General features: G+C 38.6%; 1 protein-coding gene across 1 annotated transcript in view; it reads left to right on the top strand.

The window, feature by feature from the left end:
- Positions 1-14,626, top strand: part of LOC309493191 (titin-like) — a 442,694-nt gene that overhangs the window by 358,320 nt on the left and 69,748 nt on the right. The gene's annotated exons all lie outside the window — the stretch shown is intronic.

Below are 14,626 nucleotides of genomic sequence, written 5' to 3'. Positions count from 1 at the left end.
ATGGAACCTAATTGTAACGACTGGACGATCAAACATCCCTAACAGAACGAAAATATATTTCCCATATGAATGATCAATATATTAAATGGTTTAACCTTATTTTTGAAAATATACAGAAAAATATATTATGTTAATATATTACAATATATTGAATACATAAGGAATTGCCGCTTTTCATATATTGCAAAATATCTGACAATATATTTATTTACTAATATTTCATAATGTATGTAATTTTATATTTAGAAATACACTTCATAATACAGTATATAGATGTATATGTGATCAGATATGGTACTGCATGTATGTAATATATTGCAAATATATTTACTCATGCAAAACAAACACATATACACATTATATTTTTTTATTATTTACATTATAAATGTTTAATTTTTTCAAGCTACTTTTAAAAGCACAAGCACACCTGCATGTACTAAAGTATTTAAGAGACTATCACTGTTCTGCTTTAAAATATAGTAATTATAATCTTAATGGTGTTTAGTCAATCATCAACAGAATCACAGGCTCTACTCTTCAGCACAAATGACCCCAGAAACTCACACATACCAGAAGAACTTTTATATTCCAAAATAATAGAACATTAAACACTAACAGATCTCCCCCTATATTAATATTGAGCTAAACACATTAAATAACACTTAATTTTGCAAAGCATGCTGGGAACTAGAAATCTGTTGTAACTCATTCGGTGAATGTGTGTGTGTGTGTGTGTGTGTGTGTGTGTGTGTGTGTGTGTGTGTGTGTGTGTGTGTGTGTGTGTATTTGTGAACATACATTCACATTTATATGGGAACATGTATGTGCAATATATGTACACAATAAAGGATAAAACTTTGTGAATATTACATGTAATGCTATTTTTGTCTTAATTGATAAATATTTTATATTCATTCATATATAGCCATACATGGACAATGCATATAAAGCAGTATATTGAAAAATATAAGCACTAGTTTCCCATAGGCTATATGGAAATGTATTATGTAATATATCGCATTGTATTTTGCAGTCTATTCCGATATATTTTTGTACCATAAGGGACACCATTGTTCCACTTAATCTTTACAACTCCTCGCCCAGGAAGACTCCGTGATGTCTGGTTGCCCCACTGTGAATTATCACCCTTTTGCTCCACTCACACACTTCAAAGACACTTGGGACATTTTATTGTTCTGAATGAGAGAACAGTACAGGCCACAAAAAAAAAAAAAAAACAACAACAACAAAAAAAAAATCTCTCCACTAATTCATTGACAAATCTGCTTAATGAATTAACATGCATTTCCCCAGTACATTTTTACCTCAGCTCTCGTGTTCAGCCTCCTCGTGTGAAGACCGATTCGGGTAAAGACCATCGACTCTACCTTTGCGACTCCACCGAGCAAGGACACCAGGAAGGCACTTAAGTATCTTCTTCTCCCTTTCCTTTCACACTTTTATCTTATTTCCCCTTACTCAACATGTGTTTTCAATACATTTCTGTTGTCTCTCGACAACGCTCTTTCATCACGCACAGAAGGCAGCGCAATACTGCTAATCTGCGCACAATTCTCTCATCCTCACACACACCTCTCTCTCTTTCTGTGGGTCTATGGAATTGTCAGTCAGCAGTCAATAAAGTTGACTTTATTCCAGCCTTTGCATCTCAATCTACTCTTAGTATCTTGGGCTTGACTGAGACCTGGATTCGTCCAGAAGACTCAGCAACCCCTGCTGCTCTCTCTAACAACTTCTCTTTCTCTCACTCCCCTTCTCGCCAGTCTTCTAGGGCTTCTCATTTCTAACAATTGGAAATATTCAACGCTCTCTTCTCTATGCAATAACAACTCGCTTAAATATCATGCTATTACAGTTACAACTCCCAATAAGATCCATATTGTAGTCATTTATCGCCCCCCAGGTCAGCTGGGAAGCTTTGTAGAGGAGCTGGATGTGCTGCTGTCCACTTTCCCTGAGGATGGCACCCCACTTATAGTCTTCGGTGACTTCAACATTCATCTAGAGAAGCCGTATGCAACAGACTTCATCTCTCTTCTAGCCTCTTTCAATCTCAAATGGCTCATCACCACAGGTACTCACAAATCAGGCAACCAACTGGACCTGGTTTACACACGTAACTGCATCACAGACAACATTTTGGTCAGACCTCTCCATGTTTCAGATCATTGCATCATTACTTTCATCTACAACTTCCTACCCATGCACCACCAACCCCCCTACCAGTCACTTTCAGACCAAACCTGCGCTCACTTTCTCCCTACCATCTTTCCTCTGCTGTTTCATCTTCTCTCACAATTCTCATCTCTGGTTGTGAATACCGCAACGGATACCTCATGCGCCATTCTAACTCTAGACAATATCTGCCCAATCTCCTCCAGGCCTGCACGTGCTACTCCCTCTAACCCCTGGTTATCTGAGGTTTTTCGTGAACACCGGACCGAACTCAGGGCAGCGGAGAGGAAATGGCGCAAATCAAAAGACACATCTGACCTGAGTATGTATCAATATCTCCTCTCTTCCTTTTCTGTGGATGTTCATGCTGCAAAATCTTCATATTTCCACAACAAGATCAACAGCTCCACACGATCACTCTTCAAGACATTCAACTCTCTCCTCTGTCCACCTCCACCACCACCCGCCTCCTCTTTAACTGCTGATGATTTTGCTAACTTCTTCACCAACAAAACAACAACTATCAGCAGTCAGTTATCAGCTCCACACACACAAGAACCCAGACCAACTTCTCCCAAAGCCAATAACCTTCTCTCCTCCTTCTCTCCACTAACCGAGGAAGACGTATCTAAACTTCTCCTCTCCAGTCATCCTACCACCTGCCCTCTAGACCCTATCCCCTCACACCTTCTACAAGCCATCTCTCCCACACTTCTTCCAGCACTCACACACATCATCAACTCATCCCTCCATACTGGCATTTTCCCTACTGCATTCAAGCAGGCATGGGTAACTCCACTGCTTAAAAAAACTATATTAAACACATCATTTGTTGAGAATTACAGACCTGTCTCTCTCCTACCATTTCTCTTACCATTGCTATGCTGATGACACACAGCTCTTCCTCTCATTTCAACCAGATGATCCCACAGTAGCTGCATGGATCTCAAGTTGTCTGGCGGACATCTCGGCATGGATGAAGGAACATCATCCGCCTCTTCTGCAGCTCAACCTGGCAAAGACTGAGCTTCTCGTCCTCCCTGCCAATCCATCTCTACAACACGACTTCACTATCCAGCTAGATTCATCATCAATCACCCATATTTATTTTAATAATATCCACTCTCTCCCCCAAATTCAAAAAAGGGATAACACTCCACCTCTGGATATCTGCGTGAAGCTTACTATTTAAATGTCTATAATTTACATCTAGCAGGGTGTTAGTATCTTTTGGCAGGTATATTCCCAAATATTTAATTACATCTACATTATAATTGATCCTATATTTGGTCCTTATTTCTTCAGATGGAATAAAATTATAGCAAATGACTTGTGTTTTTTTTACATTTAGTCTGTATCCTGATAGAGTGCTAAATTTATCTAGTGTTGACATAAGGGTTGTAAATGATATTGCCGGATCTCTCAAGTATATCATAACATCGTCTGCGAATAGCGATATTTTATGTTCATCTTCACCCATCTTTATCCCTCAAATATAATGATTTTGCCGTATCCATTGACTAAGGGGTTCAATATAGAGGGCAAAAAGGAGGGGGGAGAGAGGGCACCCCTGTCTTGTGCCTCTCTCCAGATTAAAAAAATTAGATAGACTCCCGTTTACTTTAATTCTGGCTCGTGGTCTCAAATATATTAATAATGTTTTCATGAAAACCAAATATTTCTAGTGTTCTATATAGGTATGACCATCTGACAGAATCAAAGGCTTTTTCGGCATCTAGACTCACTATCATTGCTGGCATGTTACTCTCTTGAGTCTTGAATATGTTTCATTATGTGTAGGGTGCGTCTAACGTTGTCCTGTGTTTGTCTTTGTTGAATGAATCCTGTCTGATCGTTGTGGATCAGCTCTGGAAGTAATTTTTCTATCCTCCTAGTCAATATTGCTGCATATAACTTATAATCGACATTCAAGACTGAGATGGGCCTATACGAAGCGCATTCTAGTTTATCTTTTCCTTCCTTAGGAATAGGAGAGATAATCGCTTCATTCCATGAAATGGGAATCTCGCTTCCATGAAATGTAGCATTACAGGCTGGAAGGAGGATAGGGACAAGTTGTTCCCTGAATTTCTTGTACCATTCAGCCGTAAACCCATCTGTGCCTGGTGCAGGGGCGTAGCCATCATTTCAAAAGTGAGGGGGACAGAATGCCAAGTGATATACCAGTTTTTTTTTTTTTTTTTTTTTAGACCTTTCTTGACAGGTTTTTGCTTAATTGGCTTAATATGCTATTCATGTTTAAAGCAATAAAACAGAAAGAAAGAAAGAAAGAAAGATGTTCTGTACTTTATACTGCACATAGCCTAGTATTGTATATTGTACAATATTGTTTACATATTTCAAATAGTTTTTTGTGTAGGCTACGTCAAACTTTTAAAACTACTTCAAACGTTCAGGTTAGGCTTTTTCAAGACAACTTAAAGTTTGTCTACAAAATTTTTTATCTAACAATTGTAAAGTGTTACCGAATTATATGGTAAACATCATGTAGGCCTACACATGTTATAACGCTGCATGATTCAAGCAGATAGATAATGGCTGTTAATGCATGGAAATCCAAATTCAGCATTAACAATCACCATCTTTATTCTAATTTGAAGGGCTTTGATTACATATCTGTGAAAATAAAAGACATTACGAATAAAAAAAGACTGAAAATAAGTGCACATTTGTGCGGGTAGTGAATATTTTCAATTTCCAACAAAACTTGTTAATTATTCAACTCGAGAAATAGGCAGTGTTTTTCATTGTGCAACACAATTCGGACACCACATGACAACTTACAGTGCTTGACTTTTTCGGGGAAAAGAAGTGGAGAGTTTTTTTGCCGTTTCGAACTCATCGCGATCTCTATGAAAATGATGGATCCAGCGCGGGTGCGAGCATGGGCGTGTCGTGACGCACGAGTGACTGATTACCATGGAAACGTGAAACTCACTTATAGACTATCTTGACTCTTTGAATTTTAAATCTGGATGTACACACATTGGCCCGCGAAAATCTCAACTTGTCGTGAACACACTTGCCCTACGGAAAAGTGCGGGGGACAAATTTACATTTTATAAAAAGTGGCGGTACGCCCATGGCCTGGTGATTTATTTAGTTTTAATTTAGTGATCTCTGTTGACAGGTCTTATGTCCTTTATTAAACTTTCATTTTGTTCTTCTGTTAATTTGGGTAATTTTAATGAACTCAGAAATGCATTACTAGATATATTTTCTGTATATAATTTTTTATAAAACTTTTCAAATTGTTCATGAATTTCTGTTAATCTAAATTTAGTCTTTTTCATTTCAGGATCTCTAATTTTGTAAATTGTGTTGTCAGCTTGTTGTTTACGGAGTTTACAAGCTATAAGTTTTAATGATTTACTTCCAGCTTCGTAATAGTGCTGTTTCAGAAATGTGAGATTCTTTTCTATTTCTGCATTGTGTACCTCAGTAATTTCTTCTTTTACTTTTCCAATCTCTTGCATTAAGCCTGGTCTATGCGCTTGTGTACTTTTATGTTCCCTTTCCAGCTCTTTTAGTTGTACTTGTAGTTTAATGAGCTTCTCCTGTCTTAATTTCTTAACTAATGCTGTTTCTACAATTATTTTTCCTCTCAAAACTGCTTTGCAGGCATCCCACAGTACTGCTGGGGAAACTTCTCCATTGTCATTCTCCTTTAAATAGTATTTAATTTCAGTTTTTCATCCGTTCTATGAACTGCTCGTTATTTAGAATACTAGAGTTTAGTCTCCATAATGTATTTCTATGAATTTTATTTAGACTCACTGAGGCATACTGGTGCATGATCAGACAGGTCCATTGTTCCTATGCTACATTTGTTTATCTTATGTCTATCTTTTCTGAACACAAATAGATAGTCTATTCTCGAGTATTTGGAGTGTGCATGCGAGTGGTGAGTATAATCTCGTCCTTTAGGAAAAAAATCCCTCAAAGGTCTATAAATCCTACATCTCTCAATAGAGCGTTAAATTTCCTTGCTGTAGAAGTAATCGGTTTCTCTTTTGTAGAGGTATCCATTTTCGAGTTGAAAATTATATTAAAGTCTCCACCGCAAATTAAGGTTCCTTGTGACTCAGTTGAGATCATATCAAAGATTTTTTGATAAAACTTAAATTTGCTACCTGGGGGGACATAAACATTGAGAAATGTAACTGGAGCCCCTTCAATTTGTCCTTTGATTAAAATATAGCGTACTTCTTTATCCTTAACTTCAGTCTGATGGTCATACCCAAGCTTGTTTGATATTAAAATAGCCACTCCCCTCCTTCTACCAGAAGGATGTGATGATGAAAATACATATTTAAATCCATTTCGGGCCAATTTAGAGTGTTCTGCCTGATCTAAATGGGTCTCTTGCAAAAACGCTACCTGAACCTTTTCTTTTTTTAATTTTGATAAAATTCTAGTTCTCTTAATAGGATTGTGGACTCCATTTATATTATGTGTTACTAATTTAAACACTTGCTCTAAGCCAACCATGTATTATGTATAATTATTATTAACACCTTCGTACACATAAACACAACTGTACTTCCATTTACCCTGTAATAGAACAATAGGGCTTTGAACAATGTAAAACAAAAAACAAAAACATGAACAAGAACATGTATCATATAAAGTGACTTCCATAGAAGAGACCCCCAATCTATGGATCTTATTCGAGCCTGAATGAAAATTTGGCTCTGAGGGAAAAGCCTCACACCTGCAAGCTGAAGTGAGAGCCCTCGATGGCACATTGTCATATAATGGGACCTTGTGATACAGTTTTAAGGTCTCCCAACATTAAACTATGAGTAACTAGCACTTGGAAAGGGCTACCGTTCTTCTCGTATAGTTAACTTATTCTGCTAAGGTTTATTCAAAAAGGTTCCAAATAAACACATCCCCTGACCTGCATTAATGCCGTCCCGTCATTTTCCTGTCATTTAAGTTACATCCGTTGAACCGGTCAGTGTGCGAGCTCACTTTCTAATTATTTTCGTCTGAAAGTTTTCAGTCGCTCCACGTAGTCCGGTGTTGTATCGGTTTCCACTTGACTACCTCCTCGCCCCCTTTTCGTCGACCAAGCTCGGCGCTGAAGGCGTTCCAGTGGCGTCTGTTGTGGTCGGATGATATCCACCTGAAGGCCTCTGTCCTTCATGTCCTTTGTCGCCTCTTCCGCAGAATTATAAAGCACTGTCTCGCCTTCGTAGAACACCCGGAGTTTCGCTGGATATGGAGTCTGGAATCTGATCTTTTTTTCCTTCAACACTGATTTTGCTTGTGCATATTCTTTTCGTTTGTTTAGGACATCAGGGGGGTAATCGTGGTCACATGTAATTCTTGCATTGTTCCATTTCAGCCCTCCTTTTTTCCACACCTGTCCCAAGATCTCTTCTTTCGTCTTGGAGCTCAGGAATTTAGCGATAACGGAGCGTGGTCTCGTATTGTCCGTTGGCTTTGGCGCTAAAGCCCTATGAGCCCTCTGAATATGGAGATCCGTCGTTGGGTCAAGCCCCAACCCATCCTTCAGCAATTCTTCAATAAACTTGATAGTCGATGAGCCATTTTCGCTGCCCTCTGGAATTCCGTATATTCGAATGTTATCTCGCCTCGACCTGCCTTCTTGATCAGTTAACTTCGCTTCGAGCTGAGCCTGGAGTTTCAGCAGTTCAGACAGCACCTCACCAGTGTGTTGAATTTGTTCCTCGGCTTCCACGATACGATTCTCAGCATCTTCGATTCTCTTGTTTGTAGTGTTCAAATCCTCCTTGATATCCGCTAGTTTTTCATTAGTTTCCTTTCTGAATTCTCTTAACTCAACGAGTATCTTTTCCAGGTTAATTTCCCCCTCAGCGTTAGGATGACTGCGAGCTGTCGGCTCTTTTTCACCCTTTTCTTCTCCAGTCTTTTCTTCGCGTCCTGGAACTTTCTTTTGTTTCGCCCTTGTTTCCATCCCTGCCCCACATTCCATTGTAATGTTTTATATAAAAATTAACTGAATATTTAAATGTTTCGGGGGCTTTTACAAGTATCTGTCGGGAGAGCAATTCACTCACGCTGCCATCAGTGTTCGCGCGCTACCGGAAGTCTCGGCCCTTGAATTTTTAACATTAGTGTTTCTGATACACATTTGTTATGGCCAAAAAAACAAACAAACAAAAAAAACCCGCTAAAGAAACTAATCGGATGATGTTGGTCAACATATAATCATCATGTAGCGGCCTAATTCACGATATCACTTGAAGTCAAATCTATGAGTATGTTAACTGTTAATTTCACATGATTTACAGTAGTCTTGTAATACTGTGGCATCAGTATTATAGTAGTGAAGTAGACAATCAAACAAAGCTTTTTTTGTGACTTTAGTAGCTTGTTTTGTGACGTTCAGAGTTGATCTGAATATTTTGTTGATTGCCACCATTGTTGAGATTCATCCGCTGATTCTGATGTCTGTGTGAAGATATGATCCCATCAAAACATTTTCTACATAATGACTTAATAAAATCTTTCGGAGTATCACAGCACAGCAGGGATTTCTGCAGTAGTATTGGCATGATAAATAAACAACTAATATTAAACAATTTTATCAGGAATTAGACTCTGGTATCAGTGAATCAGGCCACTATGACTCAGCCTGGTCTCATTGTTAATACGTATGTATTAATACGTAATTTTCAAAGATAGAAAACGTACTTTTTTGTACGTTTGGATAGATGCTGAAACGTATAATATGAACGTATCTGCAACGTTTAAACGTAACATTATTACGATTTTACAGCCAAAAAAACGTAAACTATTTACGAATATTTCATATCATAAAGATATCTGTATAATTTCCCTTTTACCATTTTATAGATTATAAATGTAAGATCCCTTAACCCTACTCCCACACCTAAATATACCCATTTTATAGACAATATTAAAAGGATAAAACGTAAATGGACAGATATGTGTAGGAAAATGGCAGTTTTATTAACAATATAGCATTAAAAGATAGTGTGAGCCACTAATCCAAACCCTACCCCTAAACCTAACCATTTCTTAAAACGCAGGCTACAATTATAAAGAAAAACAACAGACAGACATGTATAATCACAATGTCAAAACCGGAACCAAAAGTCGTTCACATGACGATGTGTCGCAGTCCTCTCTGGCAGTATATAATAGTTTTGTATGAGGTAACGTTACAGAGCAGAATTTAAGTTATTAATCCATGAAAATGTTAATCCGGTTTCAGTTCGCTGTTCGCTCTGTGAAGGCGCGCGCGCTTCTCCATTTCAAATATAGTACACTAACTTAAACACGGCACGTCGCAATCTATGACGAAGCATGCGAGAGCCAATGAGCGTTTGATATCACTGCCGTAAAACATGTCGTAACGCTTCGGCAGCAATTTTTGAATTTGAATTCACCACGAGTGCGGGATTTGACGTTTACGGTCTCTGCTGAGAAATGGAGATGAAGATCACTGGATAAAGGGCTGAATTTGGATCTGTTTCTCGCAAACATCGTATGGATTCTAAAGATTTGGATTACATCAAGCTAATAAAATTGATGTCTTTTGTGAATTTATGTTGTGTTTTAGTGTATTATGGGTCTATAGGAGAAAACGCCTTTTGTGTCTCACGGTAAATAAACCAAATATTACAAAATGGTTAAATGATTAAAGAAGGTATTTTTAAGGTTTTAAAGTGTATTCTTGTTAAACACCATGTAGGCTAATCCTCCAAAACGAGTTTGCAGCAGAAGGCATGAACAGAGCGAAATGTTTATTTATGAGTAACCTTATTATATGTAACGTTAAACTGTAGCCTATTAATAAATGCGACTGAAATTTTAATTGATAAGACAACTGAATACAATAGAGTCAAAACATTAATGCCATTTTAATATGCATAAGTTAAATAGGAATACGTACAAATTTGTACGTCGGTAAAGTTGTTTATACGTAAATAAATTACGTTTTTGTGCTGTCAATACGTCAGTATTATACGTTTCTGTGTGTATAAAATGTAAATAAATGTACGTATGGTAGAACTACACTTTACGTAAAAATATATGGAGGGATTGTTGGGTCAGATTGAAAACAAAGTCTTAAAATGAAAACTAAAAGTCAAAATTTGAAACAAAGTCTAAGTCGAAAATGAATTTGGTATTTAGGATTGGGAATTTGGTATTTAGGATTGGGCATTTAATCTTTTAGCCATTTGGGATTGGTGATTTGGGGATTTAGGATTGGGAATTTGGGGATTTAGGATTGGGCATTTGAGGATTGAGGAGTGTATGCAAATAAGGAGGCGTGGCCCAAATACTGGAGGCTGGGTTTGAAACAAGCGTGCCGCACAAGCCCTGAAAAGTGAAGCCAAAGGTGGTTTCTTTCATTTGCTGTCGTTTTTATCACGCTGATGTAAGTTCAAGTGTCTGTTTCAAAAATAAGTTGGTTTTTAGTTAGTTACGTGATGCGGTGGTGTAACGTCATGATTGACAGCTGTGATTGACAGGTTCTCTGAGCGAAGTAGTCACTGAAGCACCAACGGACATTTTTTCGGGATCTTCGGAGGACTGAAGAGATTGTGTTTACTTTATTTTAACAAGCCTCTTGTCGTACTGCAATCAATTTTTTAAAAAGTGTGCAGAATCCACTCTCCCTGAGTGCATTCTGCGAGAGTGAGGGCGGAGCGTTGATTTCGCGGCTTTACTTCCTGCTCACTACTGCGCAGGTCTGGTCCCGAGATCGCTACTGCGCAGACTCAAGTTCCAATATGTCAGCGCCATATCGGGACTCTGGCGGCTTCAGTTCTCATCAATGGAAGAGAGCGAAGGGGCGTCGTCCATCTTTTTTTACAGTCTATGGTTTGAAATGGCTGGTGTGCAGAGGCACCTTATGGGCAGCAGAGGGAGCTCCCAGTGCTAAGGAGCACACTGTAATGAAACCAAACAGAGCGAGTGAGCAGGGCTGGAGCGAGAACTGTACTTTATAATGTGATAACTTCAACTTAATGACAGTGTTGTAACATTTATGTGGCCTCACACACAAAGTCACCAGTGAAAGGAGTGCTATAGGTCTGACAACGAGAAAGCAGCAGACAGTGCAGCAGGTAAGATGCTAACATTAGCTACTAGTTATATTAGCTGATATTGCTAACATGCTTTAGTAGGCTATTGTTATACGCTGTTTTTTTTTTTACTACGGTTAACCCCACTGACAGGAGTAGATACACTCCTTTCACATTGCCAGAAGATGTGCTTGTTTCTGTTTTTTTTTGTTGCTATATAGCCTATATTTATTTTAACGCAACGCGTCAGAAAAAACAAGGTTAGGAAACAGTTACTGTATGTTCACACCGCCGCCGACTTGAGCTGCAAAGAAGCTCTGGCCGCCCTGTCAAGGACGCTTGTCAAAAAGTACGGGGAAGCTTGTTGACGCTTGTTTACGCTTTGGCCGCTCTGAAGTCTGTGTCACACCATGAAATGTAAACAGAAAAAACAAGCTATACATTGACACTAGAAACCTTTTATAATGACAGCATTTTTATAACCATTTTAGTCACATTTGGTCGGGAAAAAAAAGAATAATTAGCTATTATTATTATTATTAATAGTGAGAGGCGCGCGCGGCCGGGGCGCGCTCTCTCTCTCTCTCTCTCTCATGCCCTGTCAAGCGCGCCCTTGTTAAACTGACATGCAAATGATAAACTTTCACTCTATGATGGTTAAATTGTGCAATTAATCCGATAATGATAGGAACCAATAGACAGCACACAGGTATAGTAATAAAGAAGCTGCTTGTCTCTTGCCACGGCTTTCACAATATCACTGTGTAGTGTACTGTTACAATAGATCTGCGCTCGCACTCACTATCAACAACCGTTGTCATTGTCAACAAGCGTCAACAAGCTTCCCCATACTTTTTGACAAGCGTCCTTGACAGGGCAGCCAGAGCTTCTTTGCAGCTCAAGTCGGCGGCGGTGTGAACGTACAGTTACTGTTTCCTAACCTTGTTTTTTTCCGATGCGTTGCGTTAAAATATACGTTATATATATGGGCTATATAGCAAAAAAAAAAAAAAAAAACGCGTATAACAATAGCCTACTAAAGCATGTTAGCAATATCAGCTAATATAACTAGTAGCTAATGTTAGCATCTTACCTGCTGCACTGTCTGCTGCTTTTTCGTCGTCAGACCGATAGCACTCCTTTCACTGGTGACTTTGTGTGTGAGGCCACATAAATGTTACAACGCTGTCATTAAGTTGAAGTTATCACATTATAAAGTACAGTCCTCGCTCCAGCCCTGCTCACTCGCTCTGTTTGGTTTCATTACAGTGTGCTCCTTAGCACTGGGAGCTCCCTCTGCTGTCCATAAGGTGCCTCTGCGCACCAGCCATTTCAAACCCAGCCTCCAGTATTTGGGCCACGCCTCCTTATTTGCATACACTCCTCAATCCTCAAATGTCCAATCCTAAATCCCCAAATTACCAATCCTAAATCCCCAAATCACCAATCCTAAATCCTAAATGGCTAAATGATTAAATGCCCAATCCTAAATACCAAATTCCCAATCCTAAATCCCTAAATGCTCAATCCTAAATCCTAAATGGCTAAATGACCAAATGCCCAATCCTAAATACCAAATGCCCAATCCTAAATACCAAATTCATTTTCGACTTAGACTTTTAGTTTTCGACTTAGACTTTTAGTTTCAAATTTAGACTTTTAGTTTTCGTTTAAGACCTTTTGTTTTAGACTTTTAGTTTTCAATCTGACCCAATAATCCCTCCATAAAAATACACACGTATTCTCATGAGATCACGTTGGATGAATTTACCATCACTAAAGTGTGACCAACTTTATCTGATCAGAGTTTCTGAGTTTATAAACCTCTGTTGATTCTCAATAAGAATCTTATGAAAGAAATGGTCAGACTGGATTGTAATAAGTGAAGATGCAGAGACTTGAGAGATCTGTTAGTGTTTAATGTTCTGTTGCTGCCAGTCATTTGAATTAATTCATGAAAGACCTGTAAAATAACAGTTTTTTTCTTCTATAAAACATTTAAGAAAATTTGTATTAAAGGTTTTTGTACTTTATTTAAAGGTGCTGTAGGAAATCTGGTAAAATGCTAACTTTAGCCCTATAGCAGTAAAAGTGTACGTCCCACCCTCCCTGCACATCGCGTCCAAAGCCACGCCTCCTGAAAGCATGAACGCGCACAGAAGACCGGAGACAACATTCCCATATACATCATGTGTCATTCACCGGTGAGAAAACTTTATAGGGCCGGCTCTAGGTTATTTGGTGCCCAAGGCGAGAGTGCCTAAGCATAAGTGCATAAGTGAACGCGCTGATGGTGTATGATGTCTGTGTGAACAGGCTGCGCAGTGCGTAAGCAAACTAGGGTGGCCATACGTCCGGATTTTGGCCGGACAGTCTGGATTTTAAGCCCCCTGTCCGGCGTCCGGCGCACATTTGTCCTGCTTTTTGGAGTTGCTCTGAATCAAAAAAAAAACACTCTATAATCTTTACTGGGACGCAGCAGCAGCATAGCGTCTAATGCCGTAAGATCTCTGGTCAAACAAATGATTGGCTGAAAGCGCCGTCAAATAAATATCTGATAAATCATTGGTTAAAAACGTAAACAAGCCTCCACGACGTGGAGTCCTTCTTTGTTAAGAACTGAAATGTGTATTTATTTATTTTTCGCATTCATTATTTGTTTATTTATGTATTTCTGTTATTTCCAGAAGTCCAGAAATGTTATGTTTTCAGGAACTGTGCACTTTGCAAGACAGGCTCATCTCAGTGGTCAGTTTTTGAACAGACATCACAATGTCTTGAATAAATACAAATACTGTGAACAAACACTTTTTTGCCTCTTCTGTTACACATAGGTCTACATCAAGATATATCGTAGATCAAATTGTCTGGCAATGAATAGCGTAGGCTATTTCAGAATCACTGTATCATGATACCATTGATATGATGGACAAAATTGTATTGTAGTTGCGAGTAAACCAGAGTCCTATGTAACTATTCTTGCCTCACTAAATGCCGCAAAGTGTCCTCCTTTTGGGTGTTATGGAAATGGCCACCCTAATGCAAACACACATTGACTGACAGGGAACACATGCTATAAGACCGTTCCGAACGATACGATTGAATGAACATTGTATTACCATACGCCTTCCACAGACGTCATATATAAAAATACATTTAGACCGCTTAACAGAGTGATTGCTGTCAGGATATGAGGAGACTTTCAACCAGCATAACAAAAAAGAGAATCACATATGGCACCTTCTAAACTAGGATATTTTACTTTAATTTTAGTGTTTTTGTTTGGCCAGTCATTTGACTTTTATTTTCAGTAATGAGGAAGGAGATAACATCCCTGAATACAAGTTTGAATTTGGATC

The sequence above is a fragment of the Leuciscus leuciscus genome, assembly GCF_965113295.1.
Source record: "Leuciscus leuciscus genome assembly, chromosome: 2".
In the NCBI taxonomy this organism is placed as follows: domain Eukaryota; kingdom Metazoa; phylum Chordata; class Actinopteri; order Cypriniformes; family Leuciscidae; genus Leuciscus; species Leuciscus leuciscus.
Note: the sequence above shows the minus strand (reverse complement) of the source record. Positions and strands in the feature narration are given on the sequence as shown.